This window comes from Gracilinanus agilis, chromosome 3 (assembly GCF_016433145.1).
Source record: "Gracilinanus agilis isolate LMUSP501 chromosome 3, AgileGrace, whole genome shotgun sequence".
NCBI lineage: Eukaryota > Metazoa > Chordata > Mammalia > Didelphimorphia > Didelphidae > Gracilinanus > Gracilinanus agilis.
Genome location: NC_058132.1, coordinates 287566536 through 287590401, shown reverse-complemented (window position 1 = coordinate 287590401; position 23866 = coordinate 287566536). Strand labels below are relative to the sequence as shown.

Genomic DNA, 23866 nt, shown 5'->3' with positions numbered 1-23866 from the left:
CCTTCCTTCCTTCCTTCCTTCCTTCCTTCCTTCCTTCCTTCCTTCCTTCTTGCCTGCCTGCTTGCCTTCCTCCCTTCCCCTATCCCTTCATGCCTTCTTGACTCCAGGCACCATGTTTAATGCTACACACCAGCTAGCTGCCTTTATAATTATCATTCATGTTTTATTGTCATTTCCATAAAAGATCTTCCTACATGGAGTATTTCAGGTGTACCGAAATATAATCAAGGCTGTTTATCTCTTTTCTTATGTTGGCTTTATATAACTGACTCAACAACTTTTCCATTTGCACATGAAAATATTAGTATATGAAATATCTAGTTCAATAACTTTTAGTAGAATGCCCTAAATGATCTCACTGTCCTTGTCTCCTCTTATTCAGGATATTCCTATCCTATTTTCATCTACAGCACTTATACTCAACTGCAGGGGACATTCAAATCTATGGTAATTGTCATGCCCTCTGGTTGACATCTCATGTCTTTTCCTGAAGTAAGACTTGTCTTTGAGAGTGATCTAATAATGGTTCAGTGGTGATCAGGTGCTACTACTATATTATGGAAAGAGGTAAGGTGCCACTGGCCTAGCATCATTTACACTTTTATAAGTGCCTGTTGGTAAGAAGAAAACCAGCTTTTCCTATTTAGAGAAATACATTGCATCTTGTAGCCAAAAGTCTCGCTGAGGACACTACCCCCCTCCTGTATCATGGAAGGAGAAGATGAGGAATTGAACCACATGTCATGCAAATCATGATGCTGGAATAGGAAGATGTCCTTAGGATTTCCTTAGAACATATGGTTGCTTAACAAATTATCTGATGGTGAATTTTCCAAAACCTCATAGTAAATATCCCTAAACAGACATCTCCTCAGCAGGAAGATAAGTCTTAAGTCTTAATTCTTTTAGGGGCAGTTGTCCTCTTATTTTAGCCTCCCCCTCCAGAAATGCAGAAGGAAAATAATCAAGTTCATATAACTTGAAAATATTTATCTTTCTTTTTTCTTCTTCCTTCTTTTTTATCAAAATAATGTAAGGAAGTTCTGCAAAGGTAACCCTGCAGGAGTCAAAAGAATATAGCTGTTTTTAGGAAATCCTCTGTTTCTCCCTGAGGAGGATGATTCAGTGGTCAGAGCATAGGAAGCTACTATGATTAAGGGCAAAGTAGGTTTTCTTAGATAAGTGTGCAATTGCAGATTTCACCTGTAGAGCTTGGTAATTTTTTATGGATTGATCAATATTTACAAAGGACTTTGAAGATGAAAAGCATCTGAAATATGTTATGTATTCTTATTTTAAAACAAAAGACGGAATATTTTTTCTGAAATACCATTTGATGGGGCCACACTTTCCTTCAAATTTAACATTTGCAAATAGTCCTGCTGTCAATCAAAACCATACCGGGTAGGATTTGAAAAAAAAAATGCATTTTTCATGTAAAACCCAATGGAATTGTGCATTGGCTAAGGTGAATTAGAGGGGCTTGGGGGAGAGGGAAAGAACATGAAATATGTAACTATGGGAAAATATTCCAAATTAAAATTAAAAAAAAAGAAAAAGAAAAAATGCATTTTTATCAACTCTTATAGCTAAATGGTAAGATATGACTATAAAAACAAAGACTTTTAAATCTTTCTCCTTCCAACCTCAGTTTCCTCATTTGTAAAATGAGATGTGTGAAGGAAGGCTGTGAAACACAGAAGAAATAGCCTTTTCTCTGGAATAAGAAGACTGACTTTCTGATCTCATTTCTGTCACTTATTTCTTGGGTGACCTTGAGTCAGTCATAGCCTCCCTGAGACTTAGTTTTCTGACCTGTAAAAGGAAGGGATGGGCTATTTGGTCTTTGAGACCCCTTTCAGCTTTAAATTTATGATTCTAAAATGAAATCTAAAATCCTATAAAGTTTTCATTACCAGTCATGATGGGATGAACGTGAAATCTCTGCTGTCTGGTTTCTTTGCTCAAGAGTTCTGATCTATATAGCAGGTGGTGCTAGTCAAGTGTCAACAGGCAGCACTGTTTGCCCTTTCTATGGTCAGCTTCCTGGTTGGGGAGCCACATAAGGTTGCCAGAAGTGAGGTTTCTTTAGTAGGAAGAAGCTATTAGCAATCAGAAGCATCTTGGGAAATGTAGTAAAATAAGGACTATTAGAAGTAAAGATTAGGAAATTAGGAAAGAGTAATATTCAAGTAGGAGCAGCTAGCTTGGTACAGTAGATAGAGTGCTGGAAATATCCCTTCCCTGGCAGAACCAAGATGGAGGCTTAATAGCAGTGAAAGCTGAAACCACCATGACAGTTCTTCCAAACCAATCTTTTAAAAAGTGCCTCAAAATGACAGAAGTGAGGAAGCAACAGCAAAAAGGAGCGAGGGCCCTCTCCCTCTAAACACAACAAGAAGGGAAGCAGAAAGAGTTGATTTTAATGGAATAAGGGGGAATTGGAAGGAAAACAGACCATAGAGGAGTGCTGGCTGAACACCACCACCCCTTTCCCCCTCCATCCTCCACCTACTGCACCAGGTTCTGTGACTGGGCATAGGTTATCTTCAGAATCCCAGGAGGTGGGCTGCACCAACAAAAAAACACCTCATACCCACCCCTTGAAGTCTCAGGCCCTGACACTAGCCTATAGTGAGGCCTGGAAGCCCATAATGCTTGGCCCTTTCAAGACTGGGCTAAGGGAGAGAAGTACTAGCCGCAGGGCAAAATAGCACACAATAAAGATCCATAAAAGCCAGCAAAAGGAGACAGAAACAGCAAGCAAATTTCAGAATTAATAGTCCATAGCCAAAAAAAGATGGGAAAGTGAGTAATTAGCAGAAGAAACATTTAACTGTCAAAAATATCTTTGGGGACAAAGAATAAAGCATAGAATCAACAGAGGATGGTAAGATCCAAACAACTATATACAAAAAGACAAAAAGAAAAATAATGGGAATTGATCTGAAGCTCTGGAAAAATTCAAAAAGGAATTAAAAAATCAAATAAGATAGGTCAAAGAAAAATGGGGAAAAGAAATTAAAGTAATGAAAAAAGAAAATAAAGTAGCTTAAAAAGTAGATTGCCAGTAGAGTGCCATGCCTGAAGTCAATAAACTATCTCTCTGAGTTCAAATCTGGCTTCAGATCCTTATTAGCTGTGAGACCTTGGGCAAGTCGCTTAAACCTGTTTGCCTCAGTTTTGCAATCTGTAAAATGAGCTAGAAAAGGAAATGGCAAGACAATTCAGCATCTCTGCCCAAAAGATCCCAGATAGGATCATGAAGAGTTGGACATGATTGAAACTACTGGACAACAAAAAACAACTCGTCAAGTGGGCAGGTAGAAAAGTTAGTGAATAGAGCACTGGGCCTGGTGTGAGAAAATTGTTGTTGTTTAGTCATTTCAGTCATGTTCATAAGTAAATGTCTGAGTCTGGATTTGAACTCTGGTCTTCTTTATTCTAAGTCCAGCATTCTATCCAATATACCACCTAGATGTTCTGAATCTAGCCTCACACACTTAAATTCTATCTGCCTCAATATCCTCCTTTGTAAAACCAGAATAATAATAGCACCTACATCCTAGTTGTTATGAGGATCAAATGAGATAATATTTGCAAAGCACTTAGCAGAGTACGTGGCTCACAACAAACATTTAATAAATGCTTATTCCCTTATTTTCCCCTTTAATAATGAGATATAGCTATTGTAAATGGATAAAAAAGATGAAAAGTCAAACCATTTAATCTCTGAATGTGGAAGATTAATCTGGCAGAGAGGTATATAATACAGATTGAAGAGAAGCCTTTGCATTTTACTATATTTCTTAAATGTGGAGAAGGTGATGAAGTCAAAGAAATTAAGTAGGGATTTGGAGAATAGAAAACATAACAAAGAACCAAGAGTTTCTGATGGTAGAACTAATAGGACTCCACAGTTGATTAGGTGGGGAACCAAGCAAAGCATTTATTCTAAGTAAGAATTTTTTCTTGCTTGAATTTGCCCAAAAGATTGGAGTGCATAGAAAAATGGAAAACTTTCTGGGGCAGAACTGTTTTTTACTTTGTTATTGTATCCCTGTTGCCTGCTGCAGTTCCTTGCACACTGTAGATACTAAAGGGATATTTGTCCCATGGTGCTGTACCACCAGTCTGGTGCAGGTCCTTATCACTAGTTTTCCTAGTAATTTTTGTCAAAGGTTGAGTTCTTGTCCACCAAATGTGAATCTTTGGTTTTTATCAAATACTAAATTACTAGGGGCATTTACTACTATATGTTAAGTCCTAAATCTATTCCACTGATTCACTGCTCTATTTTTTAATCAGTACCAGATTGCTCTGATGATCACTACTTTGTAATATAGTTTAAAATCTGGTACTATAATGGAATAAAAGGGAAATATGATATGGCTAATCAAGAGACTTGTACTGAGGGCTCTAGGTGGTATTAGCTCGGTCTTCAGGCAGGAAGGCTACCTTTTGGGTACAGGATAATTTGGGTCAGCCAGAGATTATGTGAGCCTGGCTGAAAGGTTTTATTCAGCCTCCCTGTTATCTCTAAGGCTCCCTTCAGGGGAGGAATAAAGAACCCCTCCCTTTTGGAGAGCAACTCCAAGCCTACTGGAAATGAAAGCTGGTTCACTTCCTGCCCAAGATGGATGCCTGGTTTAGCCCTCAAGAAATAAAGGAAAGTTATTTTTTCCCTTTTCAGCCTTTGCCCTAGTAGTTGGTATAATGAATCACCAGAAGCTCTTGGTATAAAAGCCAAAAGGGTTTATTAAAGTCAAGGGTAAGCTGAGGAAAAAGGGGTTAAGGTCTGGTAACTGCTGCTAAGGGAGAAGCTGGTGTTGGGGAAGGGTCACAGAAGAGGGGAATCAGGCTGAGGGAACTGTGCCCTCAGCCAGAGATGAATTCACTGCCCTGATGTAATAAGGTTTAGTAGATTACTAGATGAGGTGATGGCTTGGTTTAAGATTGTCCCTGCCTGCCTACAGAAGCTAATTCCCATGATCTTCACCCACCAAAATACCCTCCTCCCAGGGCCCAATGGGGAGATCCAGGGATAGCAGAATGTCAAGGGAGAGGTCAAGGGAATCAGGCAAAACCCAAAAGCCAAAAGCCAAAAGCAAAAGCCCAAAATCCAAAAAGCCCTCCATTTCGTACTCCAGGGATATTTATAGCCCAGCTCTAAAGGTTTTGCCATGAGACAGAATGCTGGCTGGGTCAACATTCTATTCCCTGCCAACTGCCAGGATTGCCTCAGGTGGATTTGCAAATGCAAGAGATTCTTGCAGCAATCCTGCATTACAGTATTCATATTCTGTCTTCCTACATACTTTTTTAAAAAAGTGATTCTCTTGATATTCTTGACAGTTTCTTTTTCCAGATTAATTTTATCATTTTTTCTAGATCTATAAAGTAATTCGCTGTAAGTTTGACTGGTATGACATTGAATAATTAATTCACTTGGGTAGAATTGTCATTTTCATTATATTGGCTTGCCCTACCTGTGAGCAATGAATATTACTCCATTTTTTAAAATCTCTCTTAATTTGTGTCAAAAGAGTCCTGCAACCACATTAATATAATTTTTGGATTTGTTTTGGCAGGTAGACACCCAAGTATTTTATATGTCTAGAGCTAATTTTAAAGGAATTTCTCCATTACTTCCTGTTGGGTTTCATTAGTAATATATATAGATACTAATGATTTATGTGGATGCATTTTATAACCTGCAACTTTCTGGAAGTTGTTAATTATGTCAACTAGGTTTTTTTTAAGCCTTACCTTCCATCTTAGAATCAATACTGTGTATTGGTTCCAAGGCAGAAGAATGATTAGGACTAGGCAAAGGGGGTTAAATGACTGCCCAGGGTCACATAGTAAGTGTCTGAGACCAAATTTGAACCCAGAACCTCCAGTCTCTAGTCCTGGCTCTCAATCAACTGAGCCACCAAGCTGCCCCCTTCGATTTGTTTTTCAGTTGATTCTTTGGTTTTTCTGAGGGTACTAACATAATATATGCAAAGGGTGATAATGTTCTTTCTTCATTGCCTACTTTTATTTCTTTAGTATCTTTGTCCCCCTGTTTTGTGCTAAGACAATACTGAATAATAGTAGTGACAATGGAAATCTTTATTCACCCCAGATCTTTTTGAGATGGTTTCTAGTTTATTACCATTAGAAATAATGCTTGTCCTTGGTTTTAGAAAGATATTATTCATCATTTTAAGAAAGGCTCCTTTTCTTCCTATACTTTCTAGTGTTTTTAATAGGATTAGGTATTGTATTTTTCCAAAAGCTTTTTCTACATTTTTTTGTATAAGCATACAGTTTTTATTGTTTTTGCTATTGATATGACTAATTAATCCTATAATTTTCCTAAAATTGAATCAGCCCTTGTATTCTTGGTATAAATCCTACCTGCTTACAGTGTATAATCCTCGTGATATATTTTTTAATATTCTTGCTACAATTTTATCTAAGATTTTTGCATCAATATTCATTAGGAAAATTGGCCTATAGTTTCTTTCTCTGTTTTGCTCTCCGTGGTTTAAGTATCAAAATCATGTTTGTGTCATAAAAGGAATTTGATAGGATCTTTCTTTGACTATTTCTTCAGATAACTAATATAATTTTGTAGTTTATTGTTTCTGAAATGTTTGGTATAATTCATTTTTAAATCCATCTGATCCATGGGATGTTTTCTTAAGTATCTCTTTTTATTACTTATTCAATTTCTTTTTCTAACGTAAGGAGTAATAAATTTCTTCTTCTGTTATCTAGTCAATTTATATTTTTTAAATATTCACCCATTTCACTTAGATTGCCAGTTTTACAAGTAAATGGACAAAATAGCTCTTCATAATTCTTTTAATTTTATTTTCATTGGAGGTATAGTTATCCTTTTCATTTCTAATATGTGTAATTTGGTTTTCTTTTTTTAATCAAATTAACCAAAGCTTTATTTTTTATGGTTTTTAAAAAATAAAATGAAAGTCTTATTTATTCATTCTTTTTTTTTTTACTTTCAGTTGTATTAATCTCTCCTTTGATTTTTCAAGAATTCTTTTCTGGTATTTATTTGAAGATTTTAAATTTGTTCATTTGTTCTTTTTTTTAATTTGTTTTAGTTGCATGCTCAGTTCATTGATCTGCTTTCTCTTTTTAATTGAGATAAACATTTAGGTGCATACATTTCCCCTGAAGAACTGCTTTGGTTGCATTCCACAAGTTTTTGTGTGTGGTGCCATTGTTGTCACTATCTTTAATAAAAACATTTATTTTTTTCCTATCATTTGTCCTTTGGCCTACTCATTCTTTAGGATTAGATGATTTATTTTGCAATTCATTTTTCATTTGTGTTTTCACAGTCCTTTATTGAAGTTATTTTTATTGCATTTTAGTCTAAAAGATTGATTTTAATATTTCTGCTTTTCTGCATTTGTTTGTAAGGTTTTTTCACTCTAAAATATGATCAATTTTTTGAAATTATTATCCGCAGTTGAGAAAAAAAAAACATACCTTTCTGTTCACTTTAAATTTTCTCCAGAAGTCTATCAAAACTTACTTCTAAAATTCTATTCATTTCCTTAATTATTTGTTAATTTAGTTTATAGTAAGATTTAGCTAACTCTGAGAATAAAAGCTGTGGTCTTTTACTGTTATAACTTGACTATTTATTTCCTCCCATAACTTATTTAATTTTTCCTTTAAGAATTTTGATGCTAAAATATTTTGTGCATATAGGTTTAGTGTTGATATTAGTTCATTAGTGCTTTTTAGCAAGATGTCATTTTTTGCTTATCTCATTTAGTTGTCTCTTTTTTTGCTTTGTCTTTTTCCAAAATCATGATTATTATTTATACTTTTTTTAAAACTTCATTAGAAGAATAATGGATCTTGTTCCAGCCCCTTTCCTTTATTCTATGTTTCTCTCTCTGCTTTAAGTGTGTTTCTTGTAAATATCATTGGATTCTGGTTTCTAATCAACTTTATAATACTTCTCTTTTATGGGTGAGTTTATTCCCTTCACATTCACTGTGGCACAGAAGTAGATCTAGACAATGGAATTGCCATACAGAATCCTGTTCTGTAACCAGTGCTAACACAGGGGTCTCCTGTAGCCTAACCAATTGTTTGATCCCCTTACAGTCTCTGATTTAAGAGCTTCCAAAGCTACTGCTACTGTTGCTGTTATTGTTGATGTCCACAGTTAGTATTGCTGCTGCCATTTATACTCTGAGTCAGCCCACACATCAGTGTCACAATCCTCTTTTCCCAACTCCCTAAGTTGACTTTGGACTACAAAATATCTTACCCAATATTTTGTTGACTTTGCTACTACAGAATTGATTTTATGGTATTATTTTTGTTATAAATAAAAATTTAACTGGAGCCTTATTACAAGATTTGTCAATATTTATTAGTAAAGAGAGATTGATAGAGGTAGAGGAAAAGAGAGGGGTCTCAACATTTCAAACTGAAGGTAAGACCAGGTCACCTTCCACACTGTGTTGCTCCTGATGAGGAACCCAGGAGTCCTGCCTTCCAATACACAATAGGACTTTGTGATTTCTATGTCCTGCCACCAGAGTGCACATGATCTAAGCCCCTTAAATAATTTACTCTACATATTTTAAAGTTTTCTGAAGGGGAATATTAAGACAACTCTTCTAAAGTAATTCTTCTTTTCACTATCTTGGGTAAACCTCTTCTATACTTTTTTAGAAATGTCAGATGTTCTCTATGGATGAACTTCTCAAAGGATAGACCATGTGTTTCAGATTTCAAATATTTACAAAATGAGTAGTAAGAAAATGCAGACAGCAGTAAGAGACAAATCTTTTTGGCAGTGTGGCTGTAAAAGATACATTTAAAATGCTATAACTTGTGGAGATGGTAAGATTAAATGAAGAGGTTTTGTTGGGGGTGATTTGGTTTTGTTTTAAGGATAGGTTGGACTTCAACTTTTTGTGGGAGACTGAAAATAAGAGTTTAAGAATAAAACAAGTCTCTTGGGACAATGACCCCATTCTGCTGGCAGTAGTGGTGGTGGTAGAGTGGCTATGGAGCCTATGGATCCTGGCAACTGAGTTGGGGAATGCTGATGAGACCAAGATTCTGAAGTAAGAAACACTGGAAGCCTATCAACTACACTCCAAACCACAGAAGAACAAAACCAACTTAAAACAAATACATGAATGAGCAGCAGAACCAATAGAAGAAGGAATGAAACATTGCTCTGGCCCAGAACAATGAACATAGACAACAAGAACTCATCTCACTAGGGTACAAGGAGAGAGCACTGAACAAACCTCAGCAGAACTCAGATGTGATATAGTCCAAGCAGTAGGGGAAAGAGCACAACTAGCTCATTCCAGCCACAGCAGGACAGTAGTGGGCACCAATGCATTACAGAACTGGCAGCAGTGGGAGGAAAGTTGTTTTGCATAGTCCAGTCAAAAGAGAGGATAGGTGTGATCCAACATAGGCAGCAGCAGGAAGAACTCAGCCCAGCAAAATCTAACCTTTTCAGGATTGGACAGAACCTAACTCCAACCAATTGGTTGGAACAGCTGTAAATCTCCACATAGCAAGCCAAACAACCTGCCTTTGCATAGTGCTCAATCTAAGACATAGATAGCTGAGCCAAAACCAGATACAATACAAAAATGGGACAATACTCCCTCTACCCAAAGAACAAAAGTGAGCTTCAAAATATAGACAAAATCAAGGTGAAAATAACACACACCCCCAAATGAATAAAAGACAGAGAAAAAGCCTGATGCTATGAAATTCTTTTCAACAAGAGAGATAACCAAAATACAAGTTCAGAAGAGAACAGCAATACAAAAAAATGAAAATATGTGAGGACTCAAAAGGAAAATGTGAAAGGCTATCAACCCCAAAATAAACCCATAGAAAAGTTCCAAAAAAGGATATAGAAAGAAATAACAAGAGACTTAGGAGAAAAATTATATTATAAAAGAAAATGATAGAAATAATCAATTACTTAGAACAAAACTTTACTGAAGAAACTACTTCCTTAAACAACAAATACAACAGCTCAAATATGAAAATAATTCCCAAAGTATAAAATCTCAAAGAAGAAAATGACTCCCTAAAAATTAAATTGAACAAATGGAAGCCAACAGCTTTATAAGATAGCAAGAAATACTAAAACAGATTCTAAAGATTTTTTTTTAATGGAAGATGTGAAATCTCCCATTGGAAAAACAACTGACCTAGAAAATTAATCCAGGAGAGAGAATCTAGGAATCTGGATTGCTTAGAAGTAATGATAAAAAATAATAACTTGTATATCATATTACCAGAAATTATCAGGGAATATTATCCTGATTTTTTTAATAAAAAGGGAAAATATAAATTGAGAGAACCTGTGGATCACCTCTTGAAAGAAATCTCAAACTTAAAAAAACCCAAGACTAGTATAGTCAAATTCTAGAATTCCCAAGCCAAGGAGAAAATATTATATAAGCAGATAGAAAGATAATTCAAAAATTGTGGAGCCACCATGAGGTTACACAGGTCTGAGCAGCTTCTGCATTAAAGCATTAGAAGGCATGGGATGATATTCCACAATGTCTACAATCAAAAATCATCTACCCAGAGAAACTGAACATAATACTCCAGGGAAAGAAATGGACATTTAACAGAAGAGACGAATTCTAGGCATTCCTAAAGAATGAACCAGAACTAAAATAATAATAATGATATTGATGATGATGATGATGATCAAATTTAACACTCAAAAAAACCATTAAAATGTAAAAAGAAAAAAAGGGAATCAATGATGCTAAGCTATTCATATTCTTGCAAAGGAAAGTGGTAAGTAGGAAACTAAACTTAAGATTTCTATAGTATAAGATAACTAAAGTACTTAAATTATTTTTAAATCATTAAGAAAAAAATAGGTTGAGCTGATTACATTCATTATATGGGGAAATGATGTCTAGAATACTTAAGATACTTGTGGTAGAAGAGCTACTTAAGATACTTAAGAAACTTTAAATGGAAACAATGGGGTTAAACTGATTACAGTACTAGTAAGAAGGTGATAACTAAGATATGGAAGATATCTATGATACTTGAAACACATAAGATAACTAAAGTACTTGGGATGCTTAGGATACTGAAGATACTTAAAAACTTTATCACTACTATGTGAATAGGGGCATATATAGAGCAAGAAAGTTGAATTTGATGCTATATTCAAATAGGATATTTTTAAAAATCAAGAGTTAAGAAAGAGGAAGACACACGGAAAAGAAAAAAGGAGAGAATGGTGGGGCTAAATTATTTTACATGAGGAGGCATTTAAGTATTAGTTTAGTGGAAGGGAAGACTTGGGGGAGATGGTAGGCAATGCTTAAACTCTACTCTTATAGGACTTGGCATAAATTGGCACAAATATGTTACTTGGGTATAGAAATCTATCTTGAAACAAACTGGGGAAAACATCCTTATAGCAACAAAGGCTTCATTTCTTAAATATAGAGAGAACTGAGTCAAATTTACAAAAACAAAAAGCATTTCTCATTTGACAAATGGTCAAAGGATATGAATAGATGATTCTCAGATGAAAATTTTAAAACAATCTTTATTGATTTGAAAAATGCTCTGAATCACTATTAGAGAAATGAAACTTAAAACAATTCTAAGGTGTCACCTTACACCCAACAGATTGGCTAACATGACAAAAAAGGAAAATGATAAATGTTGGAGGGAATCTGAAAAAATCAGGAAGATATTATACTACTCGTAGAGCAGTGAACTGATGCAACCATTTTGGAAAGCAATCTGGAAACATTCCCAAAGGGCCATCAAAGTGTGCATGCAATACTCTATTAGATCTGTAGCCCAAAGATTTTAAAGATGGGGGAAATAACCTACCTGTACAAAAATATTTCTAGCAGTCTTTTTTTGTGATGGCAAAGAACTGGAACCTGAAAAAGGGATGACCATCAATAGGGCAATGACTAAGCAAGTTGTGGTATATGATTGTAATGGAATGTAATTGTACTATAAGAAATGACTGAGAATATGATAAAAAATCCTGGAAAACCTTATATGTAGTGATGCAAAGTGAAGTGAGTGGAAGAAGGAAAACATTACACAGTAACAACAAAAATGTATGATGTTCAACTATGAATGACCTATCATCAATAAGGCAAGGATCTAGAACAACTCCAAGAGACACATGACAAAAAAAGGAGCACAGGAGGAACAGTGTCTGAAAGCAAATTAAAACAATCATTCTTTCCTCCATTATACTTTTCTGTAGTACAGACAGTATATCTTCTTTTACAACATGATGACTATGGAAATATGTATTGTATAATAATATATGTGCAACCTATATCACATTGCCTGCTTTCTACGATGGGGGTGGTGAAAATGAGAGAAAGATTAGATTGAAAAATACAAGAAAGAAAATATTAAAAATTTGTATTGCCATGTAATCTAAAAACAATTATTTTTTTAAATAAGTTAAGAAAATATGGATGAGGCTATCTCCTTGAAGGAAGGATAAAGCCAAGGCTGCAAAAAAGAGGAGTTAAGCTTGATAAAATGAAAAGACACAAATTTAGAGGCTGATAGATTTCAGTAACAATACTCTTTTCCTCCTTTTTTTTTTTGTAGCATCAAATTACCATAACTTCTCCTTCATTAGGTACTTCTCCATTTGCACTTAATGTACAGTGAAAGTAAAAGGAACAAGCAAACTCATGTATATTGAGCCACCCTTTACTTCCTTTCCCACTTAGTTATTACAGACAATTAAATTTCCAGTGAGATGTTGGCTGGGACAAAAGTAGTTGGGCTATCTTCCCTGAACACTACAGGTAGACCCCACATAACCTGAGTTAAGATACAAAAAGACTCTGAGAACAGTGAAGAGGAAGACCTTAATGAGAGAAAGGATGTAGAGAAATCATCCTCCCACACTTCATAAATCACCAACAAAGAAAAAGGCATCTTCAACAGTTGTCTACCTCCTGAACCAAGCCTCTGATTCTCTAGGTTACCATTCCCTATAGTGGAAGAAAAATGTAGTTCACTGGTTCAAAAATGAAAGCCTCATTAAAAAGGCTTATAAGGGCTTCTTAGACATCAAATAGCTCTTCCAAAACAACATTTTGATGAGTTAAGGCTAAATGAGTCAGAAACATACGGATTAAATTTCCCTTAAAATACTCTGGGGTTTTAAAATGAAGGAGAAAAGAACTTGGCAAAACCTTATCAGTGCTTTGCCAAACCCAAAACATTTGAAAAACAGTTCAAGACATTTTGCCGAACCCTAAAGCTTGCCAATCTCCCCCCCCCCCTCTGCTTGAAAAAAAAATTGAGTATGAGCAAAAATCTATTCTCAACAAATGGACATCAAATAGGATCACTAGGCATATACCTGAGTTTTGAATTTGGCACTCTCTCTGCTGTAACAAATCTTGGTTGATCCTTATTTGAACCTTTTGTCCTGTATGAGACAAAATTCTTTTCCTTCACATTTCCAAAATTCTTCTTCTGAGATAGTCCCTGTACATTATTCAGAGAACTCATGATTCTTTTACTTTATCCTTCTTCAAATCATGCAAATACACACATATCATCCCATGCACCATATTATGGGATTGTTATGTGCCTCTAAACCACTGGATTTCATTTTTGAGCAAAGAGGAAGGACGATGCAAAAGAATAAAACTTTAGAAAAACAACTTTGTTATTTATATCACAGAAGCTGTTGATTTTCCTTTGGGGAGGGCTTTTTATTTTCACTTGCTTGTTTTTAATAAAGGAGAGTCACTACTATTTCCATGCCATACACCTGGCCAGCAGAGCCAGCACAGCACGGGAAACAGCTGTAGAAAAGGACAAGGAGGAGACAGAAAACCACACACAAAACAATGGATCAAAAGCCAGGAAAGGAACAGCAACAAGCAAAAGCAACCGCTGAAAATTGGGCACCTGCAAGGCAATGAAAAAGAGGACAGGAAAGCCGACATTTTGGAGGATCCCTCTGGAAAAGCAGAGGCAAGCAAGGGAGAAATGAGAAAGTATAGATGTAGGTTTGGAGCAGAATGAAATAATCAAATGTGAAAACTTCCCTTCCTCTCTTTCAATTTCTTTGTTATATTATCTTATTTTTAATCAGTTTCTTCATTTTAAATGAGTATTGCAGAAAACTCACACTTGACTCTGTCCCTGAAACTAGTCTAAACAAAAATAAAAATATTGATTCAAATTTGTCCAAAACATTTTCTGTAGTAAATATCAAAATAATTTTAAAATGACCTTAGGCAATTTAGTGACCTAATTAAAGTTGATTCCAACAACATTCTTATATTATTTAGAAGTTGATGGCTGGAATAAGTTTTTGCCAGACCAGGAGTAGAATGCAGAGTGAATAAGTTTGAGTAATTTGGGAATGGAGTCATAGAATTTGATATGTCCTATTCAATCAGACATCACTTAATGGTAAACAGTGGGGTAAGATCAGTATTTCTTAGTTTCTGCCTGTATTAGTGACCTATTGCAAATTGGACAGAACAATATATTTTGCTTACATATAATTTGGTTACAATTGGTAGATACGACCTAATTGTAGGATGTGCAGACATTTCAGCCTAGCACTAAAAAATGCTGGCTTCAACCACAGTATTAAGAATAGTTTTTTTTTTAATTTGTACTATGTTACAAGAAGGGCTGGCAGTCATTGTTTTATTTTATTTTATTTTATTTTATTTTCCCAATCAATCATAGGCAGAATTAGAAAGCAATACCAGAGATATCAGCTTGAAATAAAGCAGAACAAAAACCTATTATATTTTTATTATTACTAAAGCCCAAATCCTAAATCTATTTGATCAATAATTATTAAGTCCCTACTGTCTACAAAACAAAGGCTAAATACTGGAAGAAATATGGAAACAGAGAGAAATAGAGACAGTTGGCACTTGTCATCTTGTCATTAAGGGATTCAGGGTTTAGTAAGAGTGATAAGTTAACTATAAAGAGAAATATGTTATGTGCATGAAAAGTATAAAACAAAATGAGACATCAAAGGAGTGAAAAATAATTTCTAGTTTTCAATATTTTTAGTATTATTTAGTAATATTAATGCTAATTATATATAACATATAATAATAATAATTAGAATTTGCTCTGTCTTTAGGACAGGGATGGGTAAGACTTCAACAAATGGTGATAAGGTGAGAGTTTACCTAATGCAAAAGAAGAGTATCTGGCAAATGCATGTCCTAATCGTCTGTTCAGTGATTTATTTTTAAAGCTAACTACTCATTTAATAGAGAACTTCTGCTTTGGAAAGCAAATTTCACATAGAAACATATACTTGATTTGTACTAAGTTGTAGGCTATATGTTTGACAACTCTGGTTTAGAGACTTATCTTTACTTAATAGAAACATATACTTGACCAAGTGCTTGCATTCTAAGCCTTTTGTTTCACTTCAGGAATTTGGGATTATCTTAATAAAAACGTTGTACTATGATCAAGAGACCACGTCTTTGTTAAACAAACAAATAATTAGCTTTGTAAGTAGAAAGTAAATTCACTGATTTTTTTTTTTCTCTTTCTTTAGATTTTAATTGAAATTCCATTTTTGGTCCAAATATTTGATGTGGTATATCTTCACACGCACATACTTTTATTATAGTTATATAGTTACAATTACAGGAAAGAACTGAATTAAATAGTTGGTAGAGTTAGTGTTTTAACATTGATTTAGAAACCAATTGAATATTTCCTTTTCTTAATATAAGTTAATGGCTCACTGGTGTTGAATTGGATTTTAAGAATATCTTTCAGTCCTGTGGTGCAATGAAAAGATCATTGGCCTATAAGATCAGAAATCATGGATTCTTATCCAACTCCTTCCCTAATTAGGTGACCTAGAGCATGTTGTTGACCCAGTCTAGTATTAGGACTATGTGACATTTAAGATTCCTTTCAGCTTTGAAATTCTCTGGTTATAAATGATGGAAAACTTTGAAGGAGCTGAGCATAAAAATGGTCCATTTACGTCTACATAACTTGAATCTACTTAAGAGCAAGCTATTTACTTATAGAAGAGCAAAATCTAATGTTTCTGGGTGAATGATAGCTGAAGTATAAGGGAAGGCACATTTGTATAGTTTATTTCCTTCAAATCAATCAATATGTTCAGTATTGTTATATTGGACCCATGGATAGTCACAAAGAGAATAGGGTTCAATCCCTATCTTCAAGGAGCCTACAATATAGCTGGGGTGAGAGAACTGGCAATATTTTAGACAATAGATTAGAAAAATAAACTGCCACCACAGTTAAGAAAATAAGTTTAAAAGGAGTTCAGAGATGGAGAAAACTGTAGAAATATATGCCTATCTACCTACTTAACTACCTACATCCCATTTTTTGCTGTGCATAAAATGCATTATCTCTTCACCTCCTATTTCCTAAATTCCATAGTTTGTTTCAAAGTTCAATACAAGCACTCCCTCTTATATGAGGTCATTTCTGAAAACCCATGTTCCTGGTACTTCCCCACTAAAATGATTATGTTTTTATTAAATATACATTTATAAGTCTATGTGTTGTCTCTCGCAGTAGAAGGTAAGGACAGAGATTCTTTTTGTCTTCATTTTCTTCAGTAGCTAGAGCAATGCCTCACATATAATAAGTATGTGTTTATAAATACTTGTTGACTTATTGATCAGTTAATGCATACATATATTTAAAGTCTATTCAAAAAATTTAAGTATTTTATATTATTTTTTTGAATAATATATCTCTTATAAATGAAAAACATAGACATCTGAGGATAGCCTGTGTCTCATAGTTTAGAGGGGACTTATCAAACTCAATTAGAAACAGGGACCACTAATCCATACTAAACAACTGTGTGGATCACATATCCACTTAGTTTTAACATATGATGTTATCTATATTTTATCATGTTTTTATTTACTTTCTTAAGTATTTCTCAATTATATCTTAATTTGGTTCAGATTGCACTGAGTTGTGGGCTGTAAGTTTTATAACTCTGGTTTAGAGACTTATCTCTGCCTAAAATAATTTCATTTTGGTCTAGAATATGGGTCCTTAGTTTTGCGTCTGTTGTAGACAACTTTGGAAATCCAGTGAAGACTAATACTACTATTGTTATTGACTATGTTAAAAACTAAAGGAAATAATTAATTTAGGTTAGAAGTTAGTGAAAGTAAAAATGAAATTTTCTTCATCCATATTCACAGACATCCTGAAACTTATCTAAACCAGGGCTTAGAGGATGGGTTTCTAGACTTCAGATTTAAAAAATCCTTTTTAGGAGCCAAGATGGCAACTTAGTAGCAGCAAAAGCTGAAACTTCTCTGGCAATCCTTTTTTTATTTTTTAATATTTTTCCTATTTGCATGATTCATTTTCTTTCCTCCCAGAGCCAACAAGCAAATCCACTATCACTTGATACCTATTTTCATATTACACATTTTTGCAAAAGAGCAATCTTTTAAAGCCAAAACCCCAAATCACATACCAATATAAACAAGTGATAAGTATTAAGAAACATGTTTTTCTTTTGTGTTTCTGCTCTCATAATTCTTTCTCTCAGTGTGGACAACCCTTTCTCAAAAGCCCCTCAGGAATGTCCTTGATAATTGTATTGCTACTAATAGTAAAGTCCATTACATTGGATAGTTCCACAATGTTTCACTTTCTGTGTACAATATTCTCTTGGTTCTGCTCATTTCACTTTTTATCAGTTCATTGAGGTTCTTCCAGTTCACATAGAAATTCATCCAGATCATCATTTCATAAAGCACAATAGTATTCCATCACCATCCTATAACACAATTTGTTCAGCCATTCCCCAATTGAGGGATGCCCAGTCATTTTCCAATTTTCTGCCACCATAAAGAGCATGGCTATGAATATTTTTGTACAAACATTTTTCATTATTATCTCTTTGGGGTACAAACCCAGTAGTGGCATTGCTGGCTCAAAGGGCATGCAATCTTATAATGCCCTTTGGGCATGATTCCAAATTGTCTGGCAATTCTTCTAAACCAATCTTTATAAAATGCCTCACAATGACAAAAGCCAAAAACCAACAGCAAGACAGAGTGAGGGAGATCGCCCACTGACTACAACTTGAAAGGTACATAGAGAAAGTTGATTTTAATGGGATAAAGGGGAATTGGAAGTAAAATTGCACACAGAGGAGTGCTGGCAGACCACACACACACACACACACACACACATACATACACCTAATACATCATCAGTTTCCATGACTGGGCATAGGCTACACCAACAAAAGAGCATGTCAGGCCCATCCCTTGAAGTCCCAGGCCCTGACACCAGCCTGCAGTGAGGTCCTGAAGACTACAGTGCTTGGCCCTTTCAAGGCAGCACTCTTGGGGCAAAGACCTTGTCCTGGGGCAAAAGAGTTCACAGTGTTGATCTCTGCAAGCCAGTAGCAGAGGACACAAAAGGAGCAGATTTCATAATTCACAGTCCACAGGCAAAAAAGAAAGACAGAAAAATGAGCAAACAGCAAAAGAAACACTTTAAACTCGAAAATTTCTATGAGGACAAAGAGTAAAGCACACAGCCAACAGGGGATGACGAGATCCAAACAACAACTTGCAAAACTTCAAAGAAAAGTGGAAATTGGTCTTAAGCTATGGAAGAACTCAAAAAGGAATTTTTAAAAATCAGATAAGACAGGTCAAAGAAAAATGGGAAAAAGAAATGAAAGTAATCCAAAAAGAAAATAACAGCTAAAAAAGTAAAATTGGTCAACATGAAAAAGAGGCACAAAAATCCAATGAAGAAAAGAATGTCATGAAAAAAAGAATGGACTAAATGGAAAAAGAAGATCAAAGGGTCATGGAAGAAATTCATTCTTTAAAAATTAGAATTGGGCAAATAGAAGCTAATGACTTAAGAAACATCAAGAAACAATAAAAGAAAATAAAAAAGATGACAAAATAGAAAAACTATGAAATATCTTATTGAAAAAACAATTTCCATGAACTCCCCAAGAAAAAAAAATCCCAGTTCCAGATGGATTCACAAGTGAATTCTATCAAACATTTAAAGAACAATTAATCTCAATACTATACAAATTATTTGGCAAAATAAGCAAAGAAGGAGTCCTACCAAATTCTTTTTATGACACAGATATGGTGCTGATATCTAAGCCAGGAAGACCAAAAACAGAGAAAAGAAATTTACAGACCAATTTCCTTAATTAACATTAATACAAAAATCTTAAATAAAATACTAGCGAAGAGACTACAAAAAAAAGATCACAAGGATTATTCACTATGACCAGGTGGGATTTATAGCAGGAATGCAAGGCTGGTTTAATATTCGGAAAACCATCAGCATAAGTGACCATATCAATCAGCAAACTAACAGAAACAACATGATTATCTCAATAGATGCAGAAAAAGCCTTTGGCAAAATAGAGCAGCATTGAAAACACTAGAAAGTATAGGAAGAAAAGGACATTTCGTTAAAATAATTAGTAGTGTTTATGTAAAACCATGAGCAAGTACCATCTGCAGCAGGAATAAATTAGAAGCCTTCCCAGTAAGATCAGGAGTGAAGTAAGGCTACCCATTATACTACTTTATTATTTAATATTGTACTAGAAATGCTAGCTTTAGCAATTAGAGAAGAAAAAGGAATTGAAGGAATTAAAGTAGGCAATGAGGAAACTAAATTATTGTTCTTTGCAGATGATATGTGGTATACTTAGAGAATCCTAAAAATAAACTAAAAATATAATTACAATAATTAATAAATTTAACAAAGTTGCAGGATAAAAAATAAACCTATAGAAATCATCATTATTTCTATATATTTCCAACAAAACTCAGCAGCAAGAGTTAGAAAGAGAAACTCCATTTAAAACATTCTGGACATTATAAAATATTCGAGTACTTGCCAAGACAAATGCAGGAATTATATGAACAAAATTAAAAAGTACTTTTTACACAAACAAAATTAGATCTAAACAATTGGAAAAACATTTATTGCTCATGGGTAGGTCGAGCTAATATAATAAAAATGACAATCCTACCTAAATTAATTTAGTTTTTCAGTTTTTTGTTTTTTTTGTTGTTGTTTTTTTTTTATACCAATCAAACTCCCAAAAAAATTACTTTATAGAACTAGAAAAAATACTAACAGAATTCATCTGGAAGAACAAAAGGTCAAGAATTTCAAGGAACAAATAAAAAAAATGTGAAGGATGGTAGCCTAGTAGTATCAGATCTTAAACTGAATTAAAAGCAGTAATCATCAAAAGAATCTGGTACTGGCTAAGAAATAGAAGGGTGGATCAATGGAATAGACCATGGGTAAATGACTTCAGCAATCTAGTGTTTGACAAATCCCCAAAACCCAGATTTTGGGATAAGAAATCACTATTTGACCAAAACTTCTGGGAAAATTGGAAAACAGTATGGCACAAAATTAGTTTTAATCAATATCTCACACCCTATACTAAGATAAAGTAAAATCAGGTATATGATTTAAATATAGACTGATGTTATAAATAAATTAAGGGAATAAAAAATAGTTTACTTGCCAGATCTATAGAGAAGGGAAGAATTATTGACCAAACAAAAGATAGAGAACCTTACAAGGTAAGAAATGAATAATTTGGATAATATTAATTTTAAAGGGTTTTGTGTGCAAATGAAACCAAAGCAACCAAGATTAGAAGGGAAGCAACAAACTGGGGGAAAATTTTATAAGAAATTTCTCTGATAAAGGTATCATGTCTCAAATATACAAAGAACTAAGTCAAATTTATAAGAATCAAGTTATTCCCCAATTGATAAATGGTCAAAAGATATCAATAGGTAGTTTTCAGATAAAGAAATCAAAGCTATCAATAATTATATTAAAAATGTTCTAAATCTCTCTTGATTAAAAAAGTACAAATTAAAACAACTCTGAGTTACCAACTTATACCTATCAGATTGGCTAATATTACAGTAAAGGAAAATGACAAATGTTGGAGGGGATGTGGAAAAATTGGGACCCTAATGCATCGTTGGTGGAGTTCTGAACTGATCCAACCATTTTAGAAGGCAAAATCAAATTATGCTGAAAGGGCATAAAATGCACACCCTTTTGTTCCAGTAAAGCCACTACTGAGTCTATATTCTAAAGACATAAAAAACTGCAAAAGTCCTGTTTGTACAAAAAAATTATAGCTGTTCTTTTTGTGGTGGCAAAGATTTGGAAATTAAAGGGATGTCCCTTAGTTGGGAAATGGCTGATCAAATTGTGGTATATGATGGTGATGGAATATTATTGTGCTATAAGGAATGATGAACAGGATGATTTCAGAGGAAACTATGTGAACTAATGCAGAGTGAAATAAGCAGAACCTGGAGATTATTATGCACAGTAATTGAAATATTGTGGAATGACCAATTATAACAGACTTTGCTACAATCAGCAACATAATTATCCAAGACAGTTCTGAGATCTTATGAAAAAGATTGCTATCCACCTCACAGAGAATTATCGAAGTAGAAATACAGAGGAAAACATATGTTTTATTACTTCTTTATTTTTGTATATGTGTTTTGTGGTTTTGGTTCTATAAGATTATTCACTTACAAAAATGGATAATATGGAAATATGGTTTTTGTGATAATACATGTATAACTCAGAATGAATTCCTTGTCAGTTCCAGGAGGGGGAAGGGAAAAAGGGCAGGAGACAGTATGTATCATATGATTTTGGAAAACATCTGTGGAAATTTATTAAAATAAAACTTTCTTAAAAGTGCCAGTTTAGCATTTAGTACTAAGCTGTTTGATAAGATCATCTAACCTGGTATTTAAAAATAACTCCCATTAGGATAAGTCTAAATCAGTGTTTAATAATGTAAAATATTATTAGTACTAATACTTTAGAAGTACTAGTAGAGGAGAAGCTCAGTGAGACCTGTACACCTGGCCCAATCAACTATATTTACTTTTTAATATTAAACCTACCCTTTTCTTAAGTGGAATTTAACATCCCAAATTATAATAGAAATAAATCATCATTTGAATAGATGACCTTTTAGTTTCTTTTCTGGGTTTAAAGTCTATAATTCTATATTTCTTTTAGTTTTATTATAGTTTATCTTCTTTTCATATCTTCATAGACTGCATTTTAAGACTGTATTTAAGCACCTATTCATTTGTACAACATGTATACTCATTTTCTGATGCTTACACTGGCATGAGTCTTATATTTCCCATTTGGAATAAGAAACAGCCCTCCTGCTATTTTTCTCCTCTGTCAGCAGGACCATATAAATAGGTGAGAACAGAGTCTAGAGTTAATCATACTGTGTGCACCCTTATTTTCTTACCTCTCTGGAATTCTTATTACAGGTTATAGTAAACTTACAAGCATGAAGGTGAGCCTCAATAGGACTGTCATGGGTTATACATGACCCAAGGGGTATGAATTGAAGTGTGAATAACAGCCCAACCCAATTTTGAGTTGCCTTAGAGATGGGAGGAGGATGAGAAAATGAAGGCATAAGTCTTTTTTACCTCCTTTCTTCTCTATGTAATATTCAACAATTTTGGGGTGCCTGGTAAGGGAGTCCCAAACTGTAACCTTCATTCTCTAGGGTAGAAGCAAAATTAAATGTCATCCAAAAGTGAATACCGTTATTATCATCATTATTACTATTTTGGTATACCTGTGATTTTTTTGATGTAAAGCGATTCCAGTGAAGAACTCCCAACTAAGAGAGCTGACTATGGAACTGAGAATTATTTTCTTTCAGGGCCACATAGCTAGTATTCACAGTTGGAAATTGAATCCAGGTTTCCTGATGTTAAGGTTAACTTCTATTCACTATTTTACATTGCCTCTGTATATATTATCATATGTCATACTCATATAATAACAACTGATAGTCATATCTGTATGCCGGACAACAATTTCTAGAAGCTACAGACAATAACCTGGATTCATGGCATTGATTTAGCTTGGAAGTGATAACATCTTTAAGATTATATTAATTCAAGAGAACCAACCACTGAGACTGCAATGTTTAGTGTCATGAAAAGACTTCAAGAAGGTCCTATGGGACAAAATGTAATTCCCACTATGAGCAGGGAGAGCTAATTTAGTTACATCATTAATTCATTCTCAAGATTATCCTATCCAGAAAGTCATCAGTATTTCATTGAACATCCTCAAAAAGAAGTTACTGCAACCACATTGATCCCTTCCTCCTCTTCTCTCATCATTCACTATTTTTCCATTAGGCAGTGCTTTTGAAAAAAGGAAATTTCCTGTCAATGTGGGATCAATCTTTTTTTTTTTTTTTTTGGTAATAAGTTATACAGTTTCATAGTTTTTTTTGCTCTATAAATATAGGTTTTGGTAACCTTGACATTCTTTCTAACAGAAGGCATGTTTGATGGAAACAGTGTGTCTTTTCTATGGTTACATGGCACCATACCTCAGTGTTGAACTGGCAAAAAGGGCAATTTCTTCTTCCATAGTATTAATTGTCAATCAGAACAATCTTTTGATGAATAGGTAAAGAAAAATTGGAAAATGTGGAGGAAATATGTAAAAATAACCACAGGAGAATAGAATGTTCTCTAAAGTATAAGACCCAACAACTCTGTCTATAATTACAAAAAAATCAGAAAAGCATTATTGGGATTTTCAAGAATTAAGCAACTTTTATTTGAAGGAACTGAGATCAATGCTTGGAAAGATTCCATGTTAACTTTATAAAACCATCTTTACCTAGTAAGGCAAAAAAGTAAAAGGAATGAAAAAATAATAGCTTTGGGATCAGAATAACTGG

At 34.1% G+C, this 23866-nt stretch overlaps 1 protein-coding gene across 1 annotated transcript in view; it reads left to right on the top strand.

The window, feature by feature from the left end:
- ARHGAP15 (Rho GTPase activating protein 15) overlaps nucleotides 1-23866 on the top strand; it is an 817445-nt gene that overhangs the window by 68856 nt on the left and 724723 nt on the right. The gene's annotated exons all lie outside the window — the stretch shown is intronic.